The 26,459-nt window shown below is 50.3% G+C and overlaps 1 long non-coding RNA gene across 1 annotated transcript; it reads left to right on the forward strand.

The window, feature by feature from the left end:
• Positions 1-5,188: 5,188 nt before the first annotated feature.
• Positions 5,189-18,085, forward strand: LOC114218115 (uncharacterized). Its single transcript, XR_003611122.2, has 2 exons — positions 5,189-5,268; positions 16,846-18,085. It is a non-coding gene; the product is annotated as an uncharacterized LOC114218115 (long non-coding RNA).
• The last annotated feature ends 8,374 nt before the right edge of the window (positions 18,086-26,459 follow it).

Genomic DNA, 26,459 nt, shown 5'->3' on the forward strand with positions numbered 1-26,459 from the left:
AGGCGTGGAGTCTGCCTGTCCCTCTTCCTCTGCTCTTCCTCCTCCTCTCTCTCTCTCAAAGAAACAAATAAATTAATTTTTAGAAAAAGCATGGAGACAATAAATCCAGCCAGCCACATTAGGATGCCTGACGTCTAAGCATCACACTCAACCAGGTGCTCAGACAAATGAGTCGATGGTCAGGGTGCATCTTCCCTAGATTTAATGCAATCACCATGTTCTGTGGATTCCGAAAGTGGCATAAAGAAATAGGTCAGAATAACTCATTCTTCCCAAAGCAGAAAGGCCCCTCACATCCAAGACATGGACAAATACTAACTTATTTTCAAGGCACATTTCAAGAACCTGCCGCATCCAAAAAGATCCCCATGGCTCTTTAACAAAACATTGCAAGAAAAAGAGAGAGAGAGAGAGATGCTAGCCTAATTTCAAAACCTTGGAATCTTAATACGACGCATGGCCAGGCTTTGCACATTTTTCCCAGCTCTGTCAATTTCCAGATTCCTGCCCCCCCCCCCCCGCTATGAGCTACATGAAAATGAAAACTGAGTTTACAATAAAGACAGACCCACATAGACAGTGTGGGTTACCTAAGCAGCGTCTTGGGGCCAGCATTGTTGAAATATCACTTTGGGGAGCATTTGGTCTCGGCTGTTTGGGTCTTATTCATGATCCTAAAGCCACAGTGGACCTACCACCTCTCTGTTTATTTTTTGTAAAAAAATAAAATATTTCCTTTCCTGTGGTTCTTATGGTACATCGCCAACCCATTGCTGCTGGGATAACATTTTTCAAAAAATGCACTGAAGTTTGAAGCTGGAAACAGCTCTGTCATTACTCCCATTCCTATGGACTGAGTATCATGAGTGGGTGTCTGGGGACAACGCAGCCATCCCAATAACCCTAATTTCAATATCCTTACATCCCCTGACCCCAACACGCTCAGATAACACTTAAAGAGATGCTGGCCAGCCACAGATTAGGATACAAACCAGTGGTTTACAAATCCTGTGTTTTGGAAATGAACTGTGGAGCCAAGAGCTGGAACCACCCCCTCCCCAAATCTCAAGGATGCTGAACGTTGGCCGACAAGGCGTGCAGACCCCCCGAGACAAGGCCCCCAAATCAGCCCCTCTCCAAAATGCGATTGGCATCGTGCAGAATTTGGGCATGTTTCCTATGATTAAAAAAGAAAAAAAAATACACGTTTTCTCGTGTTCAAAGGGAGCCTCCGGGAGAAGCAATTATTATTGGATTACTTGAGGCAATTGAGGCAAGCAAGAGTGTCCAAAAATGCTCGGGAAAGATGTCCAAGCTGCTATATAAAACGCTGGACCTGACCCAACTTCCTCCAGGATTCACCCCAAGACTAGTAAGACAATCAGGAAAACACACGCAGTGACGCGGAGATCGCCATTGGCCTGAGGTCTGCACCACACGCTGGCTGGTCCCACGGCCAGTGTGTGCACGGCCAGTCACAAACGAAGACATCCTTTCGTTCCTTCCCGGGTCATGCCAGAGAGTTTGGACCCTGGGGGACCTCCCCTGCCCCAGCCTGCCCGCCCCAAACCCAGGGATCTCCTTGCCCGTGAGTTTCAAAATGCACCTGTGCTGTAAGACAAACTCCTACCCGTTCGGCTGTGGCCTGCTCTCCTCTCTCACATAAAGACACAACGTTCTTTGATCACTTTGCTTGATCAAGGACATCTCTCGGTTCCCTTGCACCCGAAGGAAAATGAATGGCTGCCTCCCCCGCCCCTCCATCCCTGAATGTCTACACCTCTTGATGCCTCAGCTGCTACATGGGGTTCTGCAAACACCTCTGATTTCCGAAGGCTCGCCGCACGTAGCCCCTTCTGCTTGCTCTTTTAAAATCCACTGGATTAAAAAAACAAAATCTCGTCGCGTTGACTGAATCGACTCTACAATCCCCTAATTGGTCATGACCTATAGTTTCAGGAACATTTCCAAAGCAGGATGGCAGCACGCGCATCTCACCTACGCGTACTTTGCAATGTTCACGTTACCCTGCAGGGTCTGCCCTGGATTTTCAGGGGGATTTACATACTTAGGGGTAAGAGGTGCTCAGGCTAACGAGGGGAAACCCTCACCCCTCAGAGTGGGATCAACAGAGCCCCTGTCCCCGTCTGGAGGCCTGCAGCATGCAGAGAAGACCATCAAGCCGCACATAGAGAGAGTTTCTGGTGGCTCCTGAGTCCTGCTTTACGAACGGAGCATTTATCTGATTCCAGAGTAATTCACGGCAGGGAGAGCCAATTTCCCTGAAATGCTGCCTTCCTGCAGGACGGGGTTCAGGAAGGAGCTGACGGACGCAGAAAAAAAGCAAGCGTGTATCCAAGTGCAGCATAACTCAGCGGCTGAGCCCAAAGGAGGCCTGGGTGCGTGAATTCATTGGGAAGAAGGTGGCACGGAGCAGGCTGGACCCGAGGGTGGCTGACCCGCGTTGTGCATTTAAGGGGCCAGGATCTGGTCCATGAGTGGAGTTCATCCTTTTACGTGAAGAAGCACACAGCCCTGGGTGAGCAAGCAATTGCCATGCATTTCCTCGGGCACCCGTCTCCACCTTCCCACCCGCATGTCCTTTCTCGCTCTGGGCTCCGTCGTGGTGGGTGTCTTGTAGAGTCTGCAGACCAAGTTCCAGGCACAACGTCAGGAACTCAGGGTCTCCTCCCTTAGCGTACCCCCTGAGCAATAGGAACTGTGTGTGTGCAAGAGAGCAATGCAAGGAGTATATACACTCAATGATCCTTCTTCTTTCAACCGGTGAGCAGCTACAGGCTGCTCATGCAGGTGGTTTTCAGAGTGAGAAGCTGGAGCTCTGGGAAAACGCACGGTGTGGCTTTGAATCCCACACTTCACGGCTGACACCAACAGTTCCCTGGACATGCATCTATAGATATTTATATATGGTATCAAAACCCCCTTAACTAGAAGTCTTACTGCTGCCTCACCACATTTGCAAGGACCTTCCTTCACCACCCGTTCCTTCCTGCGTCCCCCTCCACAGACCACAGGGCCAAAGAGAAGACCTTGCTTCGGCCGTCCTGGCTGCTGAGAGCCGCGGATGGGGGAGGTGGGGGGCTCCCTCTTTGCCCCTAACGGGAAGGGGGCACCCTCTTTCCTATGCCATCCTGGGCAGAGAGCAGCTGCTGGAGTGCATGCATCGGCCAGCAGGATAGGGAGCCGGACTCCAGGGCCGGTGTGGAGCCCACTGCTGATGTATTCCTCCGCACGCCGCACCAGCGCAGTCCCCACTCCCCCAGTATCAGGGCACCTTCTCCTGCATCCCCACTCCGCTGCAGTATGAGGGGGTGTCATTTGCCCCTGGGTCCTGTCACGTCCTCTTTGTGCAAGGCTCTGCAGGTCGGGGATGATGCCGGTCGGTACCTGTAGGCAGTCCGGGGCTCAGACAAAGAGGCTACAACCCCTGGCCCCTCCCGCCTTCCGGGGGAATCAGGGATGGGGTCGGCGCCTGCATGTCTGCAGGCTCTCTCTGGCCACTGCCCACCAGACGCATGTGACAACTTCTGCCAAGCAGGGAGGACCAGTCCCCGGTCACCGGGGTTGGGCGCAGGAGGTGGTGCAGGACTCAGAGCACCCTGGGCCTGAACTCCGAGTCCTACCTACCGCACCGGGGTTCTTCTGCTGCTTGTGTGCATGGATTCCTCCCCGGGGCCCCGCATCCTGCATCCCCAGCTCCCCGCATCCGCATCCCAGACGGTGCAGAATCTTCCGGCTGCCCAGCTGGGTGGGTGGGTACCCGCTCTTTGGCCCAGGACATCTGCATAAGCCTCTTTTAGGGGCTGCCTCAGCTGCCTCTGTCTACCCACTGCCCTGGTACAGTGCCCACCAGGCGTCAGCCCTAAATGCAGCCCAGACCGCAGGACAGGTGTGTGTGTGTGTGTGTGTGTGTGTGTGTGTGTGTGTGTGTGAAAGAGAGAGAGAGAGAGAGACAGCTGGGGTAAGGTCCCTGCTCTCATCTCCAGGGCCCAGGACGGGAGGGTGGGAAACACCTGTGTGTGTGTGGATGGGGAGGGGGCCTCCTGTGAGCCTCAGGAGCCTGGATCCCCGTTGCTGGAAGTCCTCCCCGCCCCCAGGCTGTTCATCTATTCATCACAGAACAGGGAACCCCCTTCCCCTTATGTAAGCCCTGCGTCTGGGTCTGAACTCCCCCTGCTCCTGGGCCCCACGCCCCTCACAGCCTCTCCTATCCGGGGGCGGCAGCGAGCAGTTACTGGGATGCAACCCCACAGCCCCCTGCCCAGGAAAGAGAAGGAAGAGGTGCGCCTTGCCACCAGCACCCCCCCCCAACCCCGCCATTCGTCTGTAATGACAAGCACAGCGCGCCCGCCACGGCGCGAGGGGGAGGGGGCTCCGGAAAGAGGAAAGAAGGGGCCCCCTCGGAGGGCTGGCGCGGGGAGAGGGTCCCGGGAGCCACCTCAAGGCTGCCATGGAGCCGGGGCTCGGGGCAGCGCGGGGCGCACGGGTCGCGCGCAGGAGCCCCTAGCCGCAGCGCACACACACACACACACACACACACACACACACACCCCTCCGCGCTCGCCCCCGCGCCCCCCGCCGCCCGCGTTCGGCCGCGCGCTGCTCCCCGCGGGGCCGGGCTTGCACCTGTCACCGCGCGCCCGCCGCCTCGCCGCCGCCCAAGTTCGCGGGGACTTGGCGGGCGCGCCGCCTCCCGCTCCCCGCCCGCGTCCGCGTCCTCGCCCATGGCCGCCGCCCCCGCCCGCCCGCCGCCCGCGCCCCCCGCGCCGCCCGCCCAGCCCCGCGGCCGCCGGGCCCGGTGAGCCAGCAGCGCGACCGAGCGCGGGCGCCCGTCCCCGGCACGGAGCACTGCGGATGCGGCGCGGGGCCGGCGCGGGGCTCCGGGCGCGCTCGGGGGTCGTGAGCGCCGCGCCCCGCGCCCCCGCGCGCCCCCCGCCCGCCCGCGCGCCCCGCCGGGGCCATGCAGTCGCTCATCTCGCCGGTGACCAAGGCGATCTTGGTGGCCCTGTTCATCTTCGCCATCCTGCTCATCCTGTACGTGATCCTCTGGTACATCTGCCGCGATGTGGACTGCGACCACGGGATCTGAGCCCCGCGGCGCCCGGGCCCCGCGGCGCTGAGGGCGCCCCGCCCCGAGGGCCGCCGCGCCGAGCATGGGGGCCGCGCGCCCCCCACCCCGGGCCCCGCCGCGCGCCCGCCGCCGCCGCCGCCGGGCCGTGACCTTCAGGGACCGAGCGCGGAGAGCGGGTGAGTGCACGCGGGCGGGGAGCCGCAACTTCGCCAGGGCGCGGGGTGCGGGCGCGGGACCGTCCCCGGGTGGGCGCTGCGCCCGGACTCCCCGCGGGGCTCCGGGGGGCCCTTCCCGGCGGGTCCCGCCCGCGCTTGGGGTCCGAGGACGCTGGGCGCGCCAGCCTCGGGGCGCCACCTGCGCCGCGTGGAGGCGGGCTCGCGGGGGGCCCGGGGCGTGCCGCGCGCTGCCCGCTCCCAGGGGCCTCGTCCGAGGGCGCGGGGACCCGGGCGCTCAGGTCCGCACCCCCAGGCAGCCCCGCACCGCGGAGCGGCCAGACTCGGGGGGGGCCCGCGATCGCCAGCCGCCGCCGCTGAGGGGCACCTCCGAGGAGCAATTGCAAACAAAACTGAAAACAGGTCGGAAGGTGGGTGCGCCCTGCTCACACGGCCCCGGAGGGGGGGGGCCCGGGAGGGAGTCGAAAGCTCAGGAAGGGGGCTCGCTTTCCAGTCCCCGCACCCCTGCCCGGGAGGAGAGCGACAGATGGGACAAAAAGGAAGCTTTTACCCTCCACCAAGTGCGCCGGAGCAAGTTTGTGACTTAAATAAATAGCTCGTTAGCGAGAAAAATGCCTCCCTTTGAAGGCTGGTCTGCAAACACAACCTGTGAGGAAAAACACCCAGTTTAAAACAGGCTGCCAATTTATGCGTCTGCAGAGACAGGGATGTCTTCCTGGGTAATCAGGGCAAGCCGGGGATGTGGGTCCGGGCTCTCCTATGGGAGCTGTCCCCCTACCACCCCACCCAGGGGCTCGGGGCTTGCCAAATCCTGCTTTGTGTCATGCACTCTCCTTAGTCTCTTCCTAACCACGACTTCCAGCCACTGGAGGGTTAAGGAGACGGAAAACGCAGAGCGACTTCTTGTCCCCGGGAACCTTCTTCGGAAGCCCAAGGGGGACCAGACGGTCAGATACGGTGTGTTTGGGGTGGCTAGGGGGTATGTGTGTGTGTGTGGGGGGGGGGATTAGGGCGGGCGCCAGTGTGGTTTTCCTCCTGTAGTTAATGCTGGCGTGGAGACGCCGAGGGGTCTAGCAACAGGGGAAGGCATGTTTCCAGGATCCAGTGTGTGGGGATGAGGAGGACCAGATGATGGGAGGCCCATTTTCAAGATAAGGAACAGTATTTGAGGGAATGCAAAAAGGCTTGCAGAGACCTCCCCCCGACCATGTCACTGGTGGAAATGTTTTCCTAAGGGATTCTGCGGAGCTGACCAGATAGAGCCTCCTGTGATATATACAGTGTGTATCTTTAGAAGGCCCTGCCCAGAACCCAGTATCTCCCCAAGGTCCCCCCCCATACACAGACACATACACACCTCCAGCTCGAATTCCCAAAGACCAGCTCAGTCCCAAACAACCCCGAGGTACCAGAACGGACAGAGTATCTGTGATGGATTTTGGAGGCAACACGGTGCCTCAGGTACCAGGTGCAACGAGCTTAGCAGGCACAGCCTAGGAGCTTGGCGACCACATTCCAGAATGTGGGGCCCTGGCATGATTCCCACCGAGGAGGAAAGGCCAGTGGAGCTCCACACGTCTGCATCCCACACACAGCACGTGAATCAGGATCCAAAATTATACCAAACACATACCCTGTGGGCTCAGCAGTCGGGAAACGGGAGACAGGCACCAACATCAGATGCGTGGCTCTGGGGTGAGCCTCCCTGGAGGAAGTTGCCAGTGGAGGGGGTTGGGGGAGGAGGGAGGTTGGTCACTACCAGGAGGGACATGAAAACACAGTGACAATTAAAATAGATGAAAATTACATAACTGACACCAGCCAGGATTTTTCCATGTGGCCAGGTGGTCGGTCCACACAGCTAATTATGTGAACCCTACTACACACAGAGTAGCTGATGCTCTAAAGTTGATGCTTTCAATCGGGGTGATACAGAGCAGTGTTTATTCAGTTTGCCAGAGAATGCCTCCCCGTCGATTAGGGGCTCGCCATAAGCATAGGGGAGCCGTGGACGATTAAGGGAAATATCCCTGCCTAATAGTCACGACCACCTGCACTGACAGGTTCTGAGAACGCCACATAGGATTCCAGAATTCAAACTGCAAGGCACACAGGGTAAAGGACACCCTTCCTAGGGGACAGGAATCCCCACCATACACAGACCCCAAGTTGCCCACCATAGCACCAGAACCCCATAGGCAAAATGCATCAGAATCACCCACGTTCACAGAGCCCCTTTGGGATCTGCAGAAGCCCATCCCAGATGGTGTCCCTCTGGATCATTGTCACTGTCCCGGGGAAGAGGCCAGGGCATCGCAAACATTCCCCATGTCAGGTGCAGAAACCAAGGCAGGTGGAGGTGGTTTCTTGCCCAAGGTCACACAGCTGGGACTTGCAGAGTCGTCCCTGGTCAAAATGACAGATTCCCACTGGCAGCTTCGGGCTGGAGATGGGGTGCATGTCTTGCTCACGTAAGACCTTTCTCTGCTTCTGTTAAGTGAATGCCCGGCTCCCTATCATGTCCGTCAGGGGACATTCTCATCCTTCGGCTCTCCCGGTGAGCCTCTAGATCATGCTGACCATTTGGGGATCTCACACCTAAAACAAAACCAACCAACCAACCAAACAAACAAACAAAAAAGAACAAAAAACAGGGAAAGTGCATCCATATCAAAACCCTCAACATCCCTTAAAAATCAGTCTCGAGTCCCGTAACATGAACCCTGAATCAAAGTAGAAGAAGGATGATCTGGAAAAAAGCCGGAAACGGTGTCTCAAGACAGAAATATCAGTACAATGTCTCACCTTCCTCATTTTCTATGGGCAACCAGATACTGAGTGGATTGCACCACTGCCAAAACAAAAACAGAACAAAACGAAAACCAAAAACCAGAAAGCACAGTTTCCTATAAGTAACAATTATATCTCATAGTTCAGAGTGAGGGACTAAGTACAAGACACAGGGTTAAAAGGATGGGGTTTACATTGCATTTCGTTGTCCTTGCAGCAACATGAATATAATTATTATCCCAATTATACGGAGGGGAAATGTGAGACCACAGAAGAAAGGTTGTATGACTTTCCCAAGAGCACAAGAAAATCAATCCTCGATCGTCTCTGGGCTCTTGACCCACACGCACGCACTTGTGGGGTGTGTGTGAGTGTGTGTGTGTGTGTGTGTGTGTGTGTGTGTGTAAATAAAATCTCACATCCATTGCCTTTCCAAAAAAGTTTTCAAGTCCATTTCTATTTTCAGCTGCTCATTTGGGTTTAGCAATCATATTTCTTTTAAGTTTTTTTATGGATTACGAAATAACTACTGTATATTTCTAGGTAGTGCACACACAGGTTTCAGTGGGAAAAAAATAAACAACTTTAGACCTATTTCTTCACTAATATGGATAACCGGCATGCAAATGGGGAGGGAAATGAATTTAAGAGTGTGCCCGTGTTTTGGAAGCTGGTGGTCATGTTTCTGGTTCAAGGAAAAAAACCACAAATACTTCATGTATTTGAAACAGGATATGTGTATGAGCCCCGAGCGAATCAGGCTTTGGATCCTGTATAGTTTAGGGACCCTTCCCCAAACTGGAGGGTCATGTGTCTCTCCTGCATCCTTCCCAAACTGGAGGGTCTCCAACGGGGAAAGAGCAGCGACCTGGGATCCTCAGCTTCTTTGGAAGAATAATCAGTAGAAATAAGTATATTTGATCTGCTTACAAATATCAGATGAGAGAAAGCAGAATACCCAGAACCCAGGACCAGGGGGATGTGGGCGACATTTACAAAGAGGCTGGTCATCCATCGGATGAGAGCAAACTTCCTCAAAGTTGTAATTGAGGAAGAGACCACTAGTCCACGTACGAGAACCACGCGTCCCTGATAGGCAGGCTTCTCTGACAGAAGTGAACGTTTTAAAATTCAAGCTAAGTGAGGGGGAAAAAGAATAGGTAGGCAATCTGATCCTTGCTTCCAAACCTATGTTCGGTTTAAGCAAGAAATGCCACCCTGTCAGATGATTCCCGGCGACCTCTCACTGTGGCAAGATCCTCCTGTGTCTTCCTGTGCCGAGCCCCACGTCACAGATGTTCACGTTCAAGCTGGGCTGCATTGCAGATGCCTCTAACAAATGTGGGCAGGCAGAAAGGTCGCGGAGAGCTCGAAGGTGCTTGGCAGGGGAGAAGAGCCAGTCCGTGTCGCAGCTCCAAGGTGCTCCTCTGTGTCAAGCTCTTGAGAGCGTGCAACAGAACGTGGATGTGGGTCTGAGCCTGGAAGGGGGCTGCAGGGCACGGGAGGCAGGTGAGGTGCAGAAACACGCAGCTGCCTGTCTTCCCCATCCCCATGTCCCCAGAGCCAGCCAGTCAGCAACCCCCCAGGCGGGGATGGGAATCCAACAAGAGTCCGGGGAGCAGAACAATCCCGTGCAATGAGCCACACACCTTGTGTGCCTCATGAGTCATTCCCGTTCCAAAAAGATCATGCTCCTGTAAGCCCCCCACCCCACGTTTGGTCTAGCAACACCCAACAGCAGGTAATAAGGCAGCTATGGGACCTTCTGACACCGTGCCGTCACCAGGAGCTGCTGGCTTCTTCCAGAGGAGACTTCCAGAGAGGGGGCCTTCTGTCCCCAGCAGGGACATGCCCACACCATGTGGCTCCCCTCTCTGAAAGGTGCGGTGGCATCTTTCAAGCCACGCCAGCCTTGCTGTGAGTCCCCATGCACGGGCGTGTGTGCTTCCCTGCAGGCGGAGGCCAGGAGCTCTGCAGAAACCGAAGCCTCCTTCGGAGCCAAGCCAGGGCCAGGGGAATGAGTTTGGAAGCCAATTTGATAAATGTGGCTTTTAAGCTCCAATGTGTGTGAGCGTAAGGGAAGGTCTAGGCAGGGCTTGGAGGCCGTTCCAAAAGAGTTCCAGAAATACCGTGAAACGTTAATGCTCTTTTGAATCTGCAGGTGGCCCGGGAGGGAAAGGTCAAGTACACTTGTTTCGTAAATGCTCCATTCACATGTTCCTGCAAGTAGGAGTTGTGGGGCCTGGGAGCAAGGACCGGGCATGCATTGAGCACCTCCTGTGGGATGAAGCCTGTTTCCCATGATTCTTACACACGCCCTGGGGTGAGTTGTCAAGTTTTCCTGTGCGTGGGTGAAACCCCAGCCCAACCTCCCACGTTAAGGAGCTGTGTCCTATGGTGTCTGGAGGCCAGGCTGCCAGGGGTCTGCAGTGTTTCTTTGTACACCATTGTGCACCACTCACCATCTGAGCAGACTAAACCTTGTGTTCCATCCACCTTCGCCTCCGTGGGACCCACTGTACCAGGTAAGTACACCCATAGGAGCGGTGGTGTTTGCACAAACACAGTGATGGGCGCCATAGGTAGACCATCCCCAGAGACAATCATGGAGCTCCATCAGAAGAAATGCACAGAGGCCATCAAGTGGAAGCCCATCGTTGACGTCTCCCAACGCGTGATGGTCCGCACACAGCGCACAGGCATGTCACTCTTCCTACGTTACCACCACGCTTGGGGCATGCGAATACAACCACCGTGACAACTAAATGACTTCATCGCCTAATATCTCACCATTTACCATTTTGACACCCATAGAGTGAGTCTCGCGGGGATGACAACAACAGGAAAGTCAGATGTCATCACCTGTCAGCAAAAAATTCCAAGACAACAACAACAACAAGAAAAAACAAGAGGGTCGACTGAATAAGGTGGTAGAGGCAGGCAGGTAGAAATGCAACAATGAACCCTTCCCAAAACAAATGTATCCTTCCCGAAGCAAGTGTTTCAAATGGGGTACGGAGTGTAGATTGGGGAACGGAATGCTAACAAGCCAACATACAAGGTTGCCTCTGAGCAGTCAGGAAAGAGGCGGTGAGCATGCTGGAGTATTTGTGTTTGCTCGTGTGCCGTTCATTGGCAAGGAATAGCGAGGGAACCTGGACAGCGACACCCAGCTGGACTGAGCCAAATGTGCACGTGTGCACCCACGTCTGTCATCATAAATTTTGTCCGTCCTGGACCACCTGTCCCTCCCCTTCATGGTGACAAGCTGAAACTCTCCAGATGTCCAACCCCACAAACAAACGGCATCCAGGTACACGGCCCCCTTCATGGCAGTGCTCCCTCCTCTCTTACGCACCGAGTACTTGCAAATCCGCGACACCCCTCGCTGAGATTCCTATTTCTTTTTCCCCAAACGTCGGTGACAAATTTCTCGGGTGTTGTGACCCTAATGCCGTATCCCTGTAAACTCTTTGGTTTTTATCGCAGATTTGCATAGCACTGTGATTTCAAGAAACATACACATTGCCATATTGCAGAACAGACCGACCCTAGACACTTTCCTTTGGTTTTATTTATTTTCTTTTAATTTCCTGCTTTTTTCTTTAGGCAGGTTGGCCAGGACCATGGATCCTCATGCTCCAGGGAAGCTAAAGTCTCATTGTGAAAAACAGGAATTAGCAGTTTGTGGTTTTCCCTCTGTCTGGCGGTTCTTTCTCTTCTTTGTCATTTACTTGTGTTTCTAGGGTGCACAGCCATGAGGAGGGGCTGTCTTATACCAAAGGAATTATATTTAGGAAATAATTATTCTTCTCCTGGAATAAAAAAGTCCCCTAGGCCGCGTCTCCTGGACTCGCGGTTTTATTTAGTCCAGCGTGCTATAAAGAGAAGCTGCTTTCTCTCTGAGCCGGGTGACCTGTTTTGGGGCCTACATTTCCCCACTCCTGGCGGCATCCCCAGTGGAGGGAACTTCAGCCAACCGCGCCTCTGCGAACAAAGCAAAAACGAGGGAGGTCCAGATACTAACCTAGAAATCATCTGGGGTGCCCCGTTTAGTCATCATTTGGATTCCGGAATGATGGCTTCTCTCTTGATCCCATTGGACATTTCCTGGGGTATATTTTTGGCTGGCGATTTAGTGGGCTCAAGGAGTAAGATGTGCGATGGCAATCTCTAACCAAAGTTTCATTCTCTGCAGGAATACTGATCGTTATCAGCCAGAGGGATTTTGTGTGTGCGTGCATGTGTGTGCATGTGTGTGTGTGTGTGTGTGTGCACGCTTCCATGTTTGGACAAAAACAAAATAAAATTTGTGTGTAAGTCAAAAGGATGGGTATCACATTAAATATTCTTTTTTTTAAGATTATTTATTTGAGACAGCAAGAGAGCATGAGCAGGGGGGAGGGACAGAACAAGAGGGAGAAGCAGACTTTCCGCTGAGCAGGGAGCCCGATGCGGGGCTCGATCCTAGGACCCCGGGATCGTGACCTGAGCCGATGGCAGACGCTTAACTGACTGAGCCACCCAGGCATCCCACACATTAAACATTCTTATCCAGTTTTGTCTGACAGTTATCTGAGAACTATGGGTCCCTATGCAAAAATGCATTGAGAAAATTTGTCAAGGAAAGAAATCAATGAAACTCCCAGTTGGGAGGAAATGGTAGAACTGGAAATTAGGAGGTGGGGCCACCTGCTCTAGCGTTTGGGGCAGTGGGAAATCATGTCACGTTACTGCTGTGGTCTGGGGCTTGCAGACTGGAATCAGCACAGCCACAGGTGGGTGGGGTGGGGTTGGAGGGAGCTCCCTGCCCATATGCAACGCAGATGTTCTCAGGAGGAAGATATTGCACCAATTTGAGAGACTGCTCCAATTCTGAGATGTTGCATTTGAGACAAAGAGGTCAGAACACAGCTGAATGATAAAAAAGAGGCATGAACCAGATTTGGTCATTCCCATGGCCCACCCTGATGCCATTCTGCTGTTCCAGCTGGTGCAGGCAACCCCAGGCTCCAGGCCTGGCTCTGATATGGTCACATCTGCGTTCGCTTCCCATGGTTGTCGTGACCTCTTATCACAAGTGTAGCACCCTAAAACACCAGTGAAATCAAGCTGTTGGCAGCCCTGGTTCTTTGTGGATGTTCTAAGAGAGGATCTTTCCCTGCCTCTGCCAGCCTCTGGAGGTGGCTGAATTCCTTGGATCATCACCACACGAGCTCTCCTTCCTCTGATGCTCTTGCTTCCCTCTGATAAGGACCCTGGCTGGGACAGTGGGGCCACCTAGACACCCCAGGATCACCTCCCCATCTCACATCCTTCGCTACATCTGTAGCATATCCCCTTTGCTACGTAAGGCAACATCCACAGGTTCCAGGAATTAGGACCTCCTGTCTTTAGGGGGCCATTATGTAATACCGCATTCTGAGGACTTCCATCAAATTAATCCTGTAACAATGCTATTTCTGGCAAAGTGGCAGGTTCCAAATCATGATGTGTTGGAAGAGTCAGTCCTTGACCAGGAAAGTTTCCAGGAAACGAGATAGTCACTTCAAAGTGGGTAAAAATGAGCAAAAGTCAGAAGAACACCTAGAAAAATGGCTTCTAGCAGTGATGTGGTGATCAGCCCTGGCTCCTCAGTGGGAGTCCTTGGACTGTTGTAAGAAATACCTTTGTCAGGGCACCTGGGTGGCTCAGTTATTGGGCGTCTGCCTTCAGCTCCGGTCATGATCCGAGGGTCCCGGGATCAAGCCGCGCATCGGGCTCCCTGCTCCGCGGGAAGCCTGCTTCTCCGTCTCCCACTCCCCCTGCTTGTGTTCCCTCTCTCGCTGTGTCTCTCTCTGTCAAATACATAAAATCTTAAAAAAAAAAAAAAGAAAGAAAAGAAATAGCTTTGTCTTTGTCCCCGCCTCCCAGAGTCCGAGGGGCGGAGGTTTCCATGCCTGTGGGGGACGGGGTGAGCGCTGAGTGGTGGCCCACACATGGATGGGACTTCATGAGTGTGGTCTCCCTCCCACCCATGGACAACAGTGTGCACTTACACAGCCCCAGCGGGAACAAGACAAACATCACTTCAAGATGGTGCAACCGTCCGAGGGCCTCCATCTGGGCACAGCTGGGAGGGGACCACAGGTTCGCCAAGGTAGACAAGACAAACGGTGCTTCCTACAGGGTCAGAGAGGAGGAATCCAACCAAGAACAGAATGGATGAGGAGGGAGAAAACTCTGGACCCGCTCTGTCTGATACAGGAGCCACATGTGGCTACCGAGCCCTTGGAGGTAGCTACACTCACCGAGGGCCGGGCTTTCATAATTGTATTGAATTTTAATTGATTAAAATGCCAACAGTCTCATGGCTAGCGGCTACCAGATTGGATAGCAGAGCTAGAGTTTTGCTTTATATGCTATTCGACTCAATCATTGCATGAATCTGCTAGGAATACCATAATTAAAGTACCACAGACCAGGGGGCTCAAACATTTATTGTTCCTAGTCCCGGAGGTTGAAAGTCTGCCATCCAGGTGGGGCCGAGGCTGGTTTCTGCTGAGGCCTCTGTCCTGGGCGTGTAGACGCCATGTTCTCCCCGTGTCCTCACGTGGTCATCCCTCTGTGCGTGTCCGTATGGTCATCCCCTCTTCTTATAAGGACTCCGGTCCTATTGGATTAGGATCTATGCCCAGTGACCTCGTATTACCCAAATCCTCTCTTTAAAGAACCCATATCCCGAGACAGTCCAATTCTGAGGTCCTGGGGCTTAGGGCTTCAACATGGGAATTTTTGAGGGGGAATCAATTCACCCTATAGTAGTCTGTTAAACCTTTCTGAGCTCCTTCCATATTCCAGGACCTACTTCCCAGATGTTGCTCCTACTCTCTGAGTGTAAATTCCCGGTTGGGGAGATGGCAAGGTTATTTGATAACAGCAGTACATTTCGATCCATGCTGGAACAGAAGTCTGGGCAGGATGCCACGGAACACCTGGTAGACAGAACGCTCAGTGTCTGTGCTACAGAAACATGGCGTTGGAACCCAAGTAGGACCAAGGCAGGAAGTGGCGGGGAGGTTTCTCTGGGGACATGACCGTCGACTAAGCCCTGAAGGGAAAGGAACAGTTCTCCTGAGTGCGTTCCAGGTAGAGAAAGAGTGTATACACACACACACACACACACACACACACACACACACACACACACACACACACACACACTGCATGCCCCGGGGCAGGAAGCTCTGCAGTGTAGCTTGTACTCTGCAGATCAGGTCCAGGAGTGACTGAGACTTCATCATCACCCCCAAGGTAATGCCACCTGGAAGAAGGAGGGGCCCCCAGGCACTGGGTCTGGCTTGGTCCCCCATGTTCAGAACATCCCATCTGGGAAAAACGTTGTGCCACTTTCTGCTAAAAGTGGAGGGGCTGGTGGTCCATGAGGGTGAGCGTGGAGGTAGCTGCCCGCCTGGCCAGGTGTCCTCAGAGAACATTATCAACCATCTGGCTGTTTTCTAAATGTGGAATTATTTGACCAGAACTGTTCCTGGTTGGGGGACATGCCCATACAACCTGACTGGGTTTACACACGACCAAAGGATCTGCTTGTTTCATGGATAGTTGGTTTTTGGGGTGACCTGAGAATAGCAGGGACCCGGAGTGCCCCAGTACGCTGCACGGAATGTCTCCTAAAGCTTCAGACACCCCAGATGGCCAGATCTTGGTTCTACTTGGTTCAGCCATATGCAGAATAGAAACAATCCACCAATGGAAAATTTTATTTATGAAGACCCACATCAAGCCTCCTTCTGCCATTTTTGTTAAGGCAAATTCCAAACTTTATTTGGATATCACTAGTTCTTCCCTAATGCCCTTGATCTGTCCCAGAATCCCTTCCAGGACACAATATTTCTTTACTTCTCATGTCTCCTTAGGTTCCCCTTGGCTGTGACCCTTCTCGGGCAGTTCTTCAAGGAATTTCTCAGGTTTCTTGTTCTGGAGGACCTTCACAGCTTTGAGGAGGACTGATCAGGCATTTTGTAGGATGTCTTTTATGGGGACTGGTCTGATGTTTTTGCCACGAACAGATTGGGTGGTTGGGTTTTTGAGAGGAAGGCCACAGAGGTGAAATGCCATTTTCAGCACTTTTTATCAAAGGTGCCTACTATCCACATGACTTATCACTATGGGTTTTGGTCGTGGTCATTTGGCTGAGGTGCTATCGGTCCAGTCTCTCCCCCTCTTCCCATACCTTTTGGAAGGATGTCACCACGTGCAGCACACACTTAAGGAATAGCAGTTTACGGAGGGTGGAGTCCCTACATAAATTATTTGGAATTCTTTTGCAGGGGACCCATGGATCTCTTCTCCCTCATCTGTCAGTATATACAATGATGTATTTACATCAGTATGGACTCATGTGGCTATTTATTTTACACGTTGGGTTACAACCCAATGGCATTTCATTGTTATTCTCAAACTGGTCCAGTGTTGGCCATTGGGATCTCTTTCAGGCTGGCTTCTGCATCCCTTTGACAAGTCCCCATACATTTTGGCTTTTGAGCATCTCCTTGCTTTCTAGGACTACAAGATGTTCCAGGCACAATCTGTGTCTTCCAAGCCCTGGTCCTAGAATTAGCTACTTCTCCAGGGAGCCCCAGTTTCTTTGATTTCAGCATGTATCAGGAACCAAGATGTGGATGCTGGGTGAAGTGGCTTCTCAGCAGCAATGAATACATTTAGGTTTGTTTGCTCACTATTTTCCCCCTTACACTTATGTTTTCTTTCTTTCTTTTTCTACCTATTAAGGGCCCCTGAAGGGACAGAGCGCTCTGGTGGCTGTGGAGCCTTTGTTCACCTGTTCTCCAGGTATGAGCCGAGAGGTTATGAGAACATCTCCATCGTGGGCCACCAGCAGGCCAGGACTCCAATGTAGAGGGGCGGATCCCTGGAGGTCACTCCTTGGCCCTTTTCTGGAGACTGCCAGCCAGCATGCCATCCCAGCTGCACTGTGGGGGTGAAGGGTGGGGTGATCATCAATGAGGATGAAGGCCATCCCCCTGTCACTCATCTTGCCAAGCCATTACCAGGCGGTCAGGACTCATGGGCAGTGTCTCCTCCGGGACCAGTGCTGACATCTGTAACCTCCATCCACCCTTGTGGTCCCATCCAGCCATCTCTGCCCACCCGCCTGGCCCACTCTGTCGTGAAGTTCTCATCAGCCTTCCCCTTGTGCCTAGTCGTAACTCACAGGGACTCCAACGCCCGTAGGGCAGACCATCGGAAGTGTCACCTCTTATTCCCGGCTAGAGACGTCCAGAGGACAATCAGCTTCAGATTATACCACCGATAAGGTAGGCACAATGGGGGCCTGACCCATGTCATCTCGGAAGCAATCCAGTGCTTTCTGGCCTTCTCCTGTTTGCAGAGCAAACGCTCTGAGGAAGAGACACAAGGAAGACCCCATCCTCCTTGTGGACAAATATTTTTCTTAGTCTGTTGCAAGGAGAAGAAACCGTGTTCTGGAAGAAATGAATAACCCCATAAGACACAGGCGGGAGACTGTGCACGTGGAATAAGAGAGTTATGGAACATTCTAGAAACACACCTAGCATTAGTTACATTTGGACTCTCCACAATGCATCAGGCACTTTCTCAATGGCATCATGTGGTAAGAGTTGCATTGCCTTAGTCCAGCCACCACGAAGGACTTTGAGCTCTTTGTCCTCGGCTTTGTTTCAAACCTGAGGGAAACACGATGACAATTCAGGGGGGCCCTGCCACGCAGGGCGTGTACGTCTCCATGAATGTACTTGGCAGTGTGCAACCCGGCAACGCCCACCCTCCCCCCATCCTGTCCGTATGCACCCTGGTGAGCATTTTATACACCCTCCTCAAATGCTACCATCGTTCTGTCTCGCAGGTGTGATGTATGGCGCCCTCCGTGTTGTCCCATCATAGCTTCTGCCTCCTCACACGGAGGGAGGCAACAAAGACAAAGCTGAGACGTTATGGCTATTCCAGAAAATAAAATATTTTTGAAACTGCACGGCGTCGGTCCAGATCTTTGTCTCGTTATGGTTAACAAAGCTGTGGCAGCCATGCTCACCAGCATGGTCGTGCTTGGAAAGCACAGAGAATCCACTGTCCCTGCAGACGGGCAGGGACAGGAAGGTGTTTCTCACATGAGGTTGGCATCGTCTAGTCTCTGTGTGTTCTGCAGAATGAGACACCTCTCAAATGCTTTTGAGAGGTGTGAAAGGTGTTGTTTCTATTAAAACCACCACGACGAAAAAGCAACGGCAAGCTCTTCTTAGGGTTTTAACACCAGAACACTTCTGAGGTCATTTTCCTAAATGAGGACTGGTTTCTCCATATCTCTGGAGGGTTCAGGAAGCAACCAACCCCCCCCTCCCCCCGCCCAGCCCTGCCCTGGATAGCTGCCCAGGACCACTGCCCTCTGTTTTCACTGGGCGTGTGCCTGATTTCTGAGCTGCCCCTTTAGGCAACACACCCCCTGCCCTGTAGGACGCAAAGTAGGCTCTCAACTCAACCCAGAACAGGGTGGAAGGACTAATGAATGGAGCTGGAAACGTACACCTATCAAGTGCAATTTCCACTGGGTGAAAGAAAAAATAGTAACTCTTGTGTTTAGAATACATTTATTTTGCTATTAATCCAAAGAAGGAAAATACGGGGGAAAAGCTGGGCTAAGGGATAATTTCTGTGGTCTACATTCATTCCCAACAAAAGGATCCAGGGTTGGAAGGGGCTGGGTGGGGGGTACCATGTTCCCTTTGGAAAGAGGCTTCAGAATCTTGATACGGGGGATGGCTCATTGAAGGTAGCAGGTAACGTGGTCAAGAAGTGGTTGCTTTGGTGGTCACGTAGGGGATTTGTCAGGAATTAGTGCCCAAGCTTTAGGAGGGATGGAGTCCTGGACATAACCAGCCCCTTCGCCATGTTTTGGGGTGCACTGTGCTAAGACCGGGGAGGCCTGAACATGGAGAATCCTGAGTGGTACCCTACATGTCATGAGCATTATGCAAATCAGATTCCCCTCCTTTCCACAAGTGTGGGAGAAGGTGGGACAACCTCCTGGGTCGGGGAGTCTCAACTAAAAGCGTGGCATAGAATCAGCCTTCCCTGGCTTATACCCAGCTTTGGGCAGCTCATCAGTGGGATACCCGGCTGTGCCCAATCTAAAACATGAAGATGGAGGGGTGGGGGGATGGGGTAACTGGGCGATGGACATTGAAGAGGACACATGATGGAATGAGCACGGGGTGTCGTCTGCAACTGACGCATCACTAAACTCTACCTCCGAAACAAATAATACCCCGTGTGTTAATTAATTGAATCTAAATTTTAAAACAATTTAAAAAACATGAAGATAATAATATGATGCCTACCGCATGGAGTCATTGTGATAAGTATGTTCATATGCGTAGACGGTCTTTAAGGACTATGGCCCGATGTAAATTCTCGACACATGCCAGCGACCATTATTCTGAAGGTTTTCAGTTCACCAGGGAACAAAGTTAGAAAAAATGGATGTTTGACCTTGTTGAATCAAGAGGACAGGGTTGTCTCATTAAGTCACGGGCTGTAAGTTTATCCAGGCCTGCTGGCGAACAAGATAAGAATTTACACTCCGCTCTGAAACCTCACCTTAAAAAAAAAAAAAAAAAAAAAGAGAGAGAGAGAGAGAGAAAGGATCTTAGATCTTGTCTAAAAATCTGAACGGCAAAGGGATGTTTCTAAGTGGAAAAGACTCGATCAGAGGTTGGAGTTTTGTTTGCTGTGGCCGAGGTGATAGGATGGCAAGACAGTTATCTTTGAGATTCACACGGAAACTCTTGGCTACAGTATGCTCACTACACTTGCCAAAAGCTGTAGAAACGATGAAGGTTAAAGCAAACCGTGAATGTGATTCTTAGTAAGCGTCTGCTGCCCGTATTGGTAGTTGGGAGAAAAATGTTTAAAATCAAGAGTATTAGTACATTTTGTAAAAGCTCAGTGTTCTGGGAGAAGCTAAGAGAAAACGCGCTAACAGCTTCCTCCCTTACTTTACAAATGAGAAAAGGGGGAAGGATCCAGTTTCCAGAATCGATTCTAGAGACTCAAGCAAGGCATTAATCTGGCATAAGCATTTCCACTTAGCACAGGCTCTGTGGTAAGACAAAGATACCTAAAAAATATATCATCAGCACAATGTAATAGCGCTACCAGGACAGACGTAACCTCATTGACTCCTTCTCACCCCTTCGAGGGAGGGAGGGACGCTCTTGATCTTTTATAGATTGGGGAGTTGATGAATGGAAGTTGCTTGGCCTGGGTAAGCATAAGCCAGGAGCAGGTGTGATTCAAATTCCTGGGTGTCCCACTGCAGGACCCATGTGTTAATCCCCACGATATTCTCACTTGCTCTTTCGTTGATTTTGCTCACCAGTCTGAGTGGGGACAGCTCATTGTTCTTGTGTTTGGCACACAGTTATTTATCTTCCCCATTTTGATTGACATGCACACTTTGTGTGTGTGTGTGTGTGTGTGTGTGTGTGTGTGTGTGTGTGTGGCATGTCTTACCATTCCAGATACCTGTGGGCTCCAGTGTCTCATCTTGGATGAGATGTAAGTGTAAAATTGGGATCATTCAGTTTAAAACTCTAAGTGAATTTACAGTTTTCCATTGGAAAATGACTGTCCTTGTTTTTGAGCCACTCAAGAGTTTTGCCCTCAAGTACATTTGAGGGGACACATTTAATGATTACTCGTTCCATTGTGGTATCATCTACTGAGCTCTCACTAGGCCATCTAGACCCAGACTTTCTCACAAAATCTCCAGGACAAGCCTGTAAAATGGGCGCTATGGATCTCTCTGCTTTAAGGACATGACAGAGAAGGAGCAGAGCGGTTGAACTGCACGCTTAAGATAACACAGCTTGTACCTGGGGCTCCTGAAACAGCATACCTACTCCTAACCTCTGCATGGGACCAGCAAATAGCCTGAAGGATGGAAAGGGATGGGCAGCAAACCATGAAGTTGAGACTCTTTCATCGACCCATCTACCCACTCATCTACTTACCCAACTATCTATCCATTCATCCAGCCATCCACTCATTCATCCATCTACCCACCAATCAATCTATCCAACCGTCCATCTTTGCATCCATCACTCATCTATCTTTCCATCCATTCATCAACTCAACCATTTTTCCATCCATCATCCATCCATCCATTCATCCATCTACCCACTAATCCAACCACCCACCATACCATCTATCTGTCCATCCATCCATCCATCTTTCCATCCATCGCCCATCTATCCTTCCATCCATCCATGTATCCATCCATTGTTCCATCCATCATCCATCCATTCATTCATCCATCTACCGACCAATCCATCCAGCCACCATACCATCCATCCATCACCCACCTATTCTTCTATCCATTCATCCATCCACCCACCAACCCACTTACCCATCTATCCACCCATTTATCCATCCATCCACCCATCCAACAATCCATCCATCCATCCATTCACCCATCTTTCCAATCATCACTCATCCATCCACCCACCCACCCACCCATCCATCCATCTATCCATCTATTCATCCATCCTTTACTTTCTGAAATCAAACACTTACACCCTATATTTAGGCCTACTTCACTACCTGATGTAGCCTGGGGAATCAGTACTCATTAAATAATAAATGCACCCATGAATGAATGAATTGGCTTAGTCTGGATCATTCTGCAGACAATTTATGGGTGTATTTTTATTTTCACCAAGGAATAAACCCAAAGGAAGAGAACTGCTTGGCTGGAAGAAACCTGTGTTCCCAGTTGCATTGAGGGGAATCATATTCCCCTGGAGAGAGAGCCAAGCTCATGATGGAAAGAAATCACAAAACATATTTTGCACAATATGTGTTGATCCCTTCACAGTTCTCTCTGCTTAGCTTTGTGTTCCAGAGACAATTAGATTCCAAAGAGTTTCCATGACTGTATACGCAAGAGATTAAATTCTGGCCACGTGTAATTAGTTCAAAAGTTATGGTTCATAAATAACACTAAAGAGAGGGATTATATTCTCCTGATGGTTCAGGAAATTGGAAACGGCGGATTGCAATACTGAATGTTACTCACTGATAAGACGGTGGGTAACATTCTCAGCCAAGTTCCCAACAACTGAGCACATCCTACCTAGAAATTCGGAAAGCGGAAGAATCCTGTTTATTCTCCAGTGTTGACAAATGTCTGAACAAGTCTGAGATACTTTCTATTTGAAACGTCACTCATTTCACAATGCCTGGAAGGTAACATGCCTTTTATTTCTTATATATCTTTATATGATCACATCTTTTGTTTTTAGAATCTCCACCTTACAGCATCTTTGACCATGGCTTGCTGTATCGGTTTAAACAACCAAGTACCCAGGATTTAATTAATTATTCCACACAACTGCAAGAAAGACAGTGAAAGGTGGCCCTATTAGCATTTAGATGCTGGAGAATTCCCGCATCACCTACTAGCATTGGCAAGCAACCACCTCCAGACTTTTGCTTTTTAAAGCCACGTCCTGAGCCCTCTGGGCCTCTGGGCAAATGCACTTTGCTCTGTGCAGAATCCCGCTCTGGATATCCTCTGCAGAACTCCACAGGGAGCACCCCATGCAGACTGTGCCTCTTTCCACAACGGGTTCTAAAAACCATCAGCTTCACGACACTCGTTTTTAAAATTTAATGAAATTTTAAAAATTCCCTTTGTACCTTTGTTTGCTGTTTACACAACAGATTACTTAGCACTGATTTGTTTTTCCTTAAAGTTCCTCTTCCCTCCATTATTTACTAACCCCCATTTTGTAACTATTTTTCCCCAGTTTGATCTATGACAGGGATACACCACACACAAGTACACAGAAGAAGGTGGCAAGATTGCACAGGTGCATATTGTTGATGGTTTCTGGAAACAGTAATATGTTTGAGGGATCCATCTGGGGTGTTCACCTCGTCTTCTCTGATGCATTGCTTGGCCATGTGCATTTCGTACTGCAGGTCAGGCAAGTGGCTTTTGCATGCTCCACCCCCATCTCTGGAGTTAAGCAGACCTAGGTGCCACTCTGCTACAATTTCCAGTCTGGCTTGTCTTCTGCACTGTGTTTTCACAAATAACCACCCATATTGTATAAAGGCTTTGTTCCAGGGAACCAGTCAAGAATGAACCAAACTTCTCTGCCCCTGAATTTCCAGTGAACTCTGAAATGGCTGGCCCTTCTTGCTGAAGCTTGCAGATGCAAAGAAGTGATGTTCAGTGACTGAGCAATGATTCTACTGGAAAGTTGTTAAGTTTAGGCAAAGAATATGGGACAGTCCTCCAAAGATCCTGGTTGCAACACAGCTCGGCACCACGCGGCTTTGGGCAAGATGCTCCATCACAAAATGGTTTCTTATTTTGTTGGCTAGTTTGTGTTTGTTATTTTGTGAGGTTGGGACATGATATGCTTGCCTGACACTTCACAGCTACCCACATACGGCTCTTTATTTGATTACCCCATTAATCTTATTTTCTAAGCAAGGAAGTGTCCCCATTTCCAGTGGAAAGCACTGTGGCTCAGTCTGTAACTCTTACAAGACCAGTGAGTGGTTGAGCTACGGGGATTTTTTTTTTTATTTTAAGATTTTATTTATTTATTTATTTATTTATTTATTTAAGAAAGACAGCCAGGGAAGGGGCAGAGAGGGAGGGAGAGGGGAGAGAATGAATCTTGGGCAGACTCCGTGCTGAGTGTGGAGCCCAACGCGGGGCTCAGTCTCACAACCTTGACTTCACAACCTGACTCAAAACCAGGAGTCAGACGCTTAACCAACTGAGCCATCCAAGTGCCCCGAGCTAGGGCAATTCTCAACCATGATGAGTTCAGAACACACTTCTGAATTTCCAGAATACCTATTCTAAATTTTGAGGGGCAAGACATCCTTTGTCCCCTCGTTGTTAACCCAATGTTCTATCCTTATGTGGTAGGAGGAAGGATGGCCTCCAAAGACATCCATGTCCTGTTCCCCTCGTGGGAGATGGAAACATGTCCCCAAAGACATCCACGTTTTAACCCCCACGTGGCAAACAGACTAATGTCCCCAAACACGTCCATGTCCTGATGCCCATGTGGTGGTCCTGTGATACTGATTTTAAACTTTTGATTTAAGCCACAAAGCTGGTGATCATTTGTTTCAGCAACTGGGGGAGACTAATACACTTCTCTTAAACTTTAACAGATCAGAACAAATATCATTCTAGAGGCCCCCTTTCCAGGTCATAACATGCATGCAAATCCCTCAGGGGTCTTGTTAACCACAGAATCAGCTTGAGCAGGTCCGGATGGGACCAAGATGCTGTGTTTCTAACCAGCTCCCAGGCAATGTTGGGGCTGCTGGTTCAGGGACCCCGCTTTGAACTTTGAGGCCAAAACTACTTTTCAGCATGGTTTTTATCCTTCAAAAAGTGGTAGACAGAATAATGTCCCTACAGTTCCCCCAGGGTTCCTTGGGGTGGGCAGGTCAAGGGAACCTCAATGGTAGACTCCAAACTCATTCTCAGACACTGGTGAGTTTGTCCAGTTCCCGGAAAATGCTCCTCGTTGTCCCAAAGCTTCTTGGACAATTTAACCATGAGAGGGTGAACTCTAGTTCCCTATTAAGTGAAATTGTAGATATGCCCTGACAAGCAAAACGATTTGAAAATTAATTACTGGACGTTTTCCTGGGCTGAAGCCTACAATTTTCAGAGTGTGTCACGCATTCCCAAATTTAATTTTTCCCAAAGGCAGAGGTGCTACAGGTTTTCCAATGTCACCTGCATGTCTTCCAGAAATAGTATGGTTCAAAGGGGAAGGTATAGGAACATGTGTATCGCATGCATAATTTCTAGGACCTGCACATAGATTTAAAAGAAACTCCTCGACCTCCTGTTTTCACTGTCCTTTAAATTCAATGATCAGAAGGAAGGACCATGTTCTTTCTCATAGGTACTTCCTGTAGCACACATTTTCGTCACAAGGTGCCAAGGCTATGCGTCCAGACTGGCCTGGAGCTCTGCCGGATTTCAGCACCACACACATAAACATGGAATGCAAAGCTCACATCACCTTCTCAAGTATTCTGGACATACGCAGGACTTCTGGAAAGTCATAAAGACTTTGTTGTAGATGTAAGGGACTTTTTTTGGAGGAATGAAAGAAAACCATTACTTCAGGAATAATACTCTCTGATAACACAAGATCTTAGCATATGAAAATGTTCATATATATATTTAAGATGCATGCATATATACATGTGTCTACCTTATATTTCACTTTAGAGCACATGGTGTATGTACATTACCACTTACAGCTTCCTTGGGAAAGGCATTCTACTCTTGCCCAGTTAGTATCTACTCAACTATATGAGCAGTATTATTAGTCTACCAGGTAACAGGCTGAGGATTTTAATGGTTTTAGTCTCTGGGATCCAATCTGATTGAGATGTTAATAACATGACCCAAGCCAGCAAAGCAACCTCTAGTCAAGTATGTTGGGGAAAGCTGAGAATGGTACCATAATATCCTTTCCTCGGGGAAGATTTCATTGCATTTCAGCAAATAAATTTAAAAAATAGGAGGCTTTTTGCTGAAATGAAGAGCTCACCTCTTGTAGACCAGCATTTGTTACATATTTTGGTCCATAGAGCCTTTGTTATTCCCCACTAGCCCTGCAATTAGCTTCCCCGGGTGATTTGTGTTAGAAGGAATTGCTCAACAGAGTCTGGAAAACACCAAAGTCAGTGATAGAAGATAATCTGGTAATTCACACTGGAAGGCGTGTGAACTCACTGCTCATTGGTGGTGCCCATTAATGTGCTTCTTTCTGTATACCATGCACCTTACCTGACCTACACCCACCCTGGTGCTAACGAGACTCTTAGCCCTAGGTTCTGTATGTGCTTTTATTTGCAAAAGGTTCACGTGGCCACTATCAAACAAACATACATGAAAATATTTAATAAACATCCCTCTCTTTTTAAAACACCCCATTTGTGTGCTTAAGTGTGACTCCTTCCAAAACACATGACCCATGTTTCTTAGAACCATAGATACACCCTTACACCTCTGAATTAATTTTTATACGATCTTGGAGACTCACTGAATCCATTTTTATACACTCTTGTAGAGTCACTGAATCCCCATATCAAAATAAGTGTCATTCTTTTTTTTTTTTTATCTTGCACAAAGCTTTCCTACTTCTTTACAGCTGAATGCAATTTCTTCCTTGACACAATTTTCTCACATAATTAGCTTATTAGTCTGGCTGACCAGATATACAGGTTATAGACTAAGAATGACACATTTTTCACCAAGGAGAATAGCATTACGAGGGAGAAAGTGTGTG

Source organism: Eumetopias jubatus, unplaced genomic scaffold, assembly GCF_037043125.1.
Source record: "Eumetopias jubatus isolate StellerSeaLion01/CBP00866 unplaced genomic scaffold, mEumJub1_p1.0 scaffold_11, whole genome shotgun sequence".
NCBI classification, from domain to species: Eukaryota; Metazoa; Chordata; class Mammalia; order Carnivora; family Otariidae; genus Eumetopias; species Eumetopias jubatus.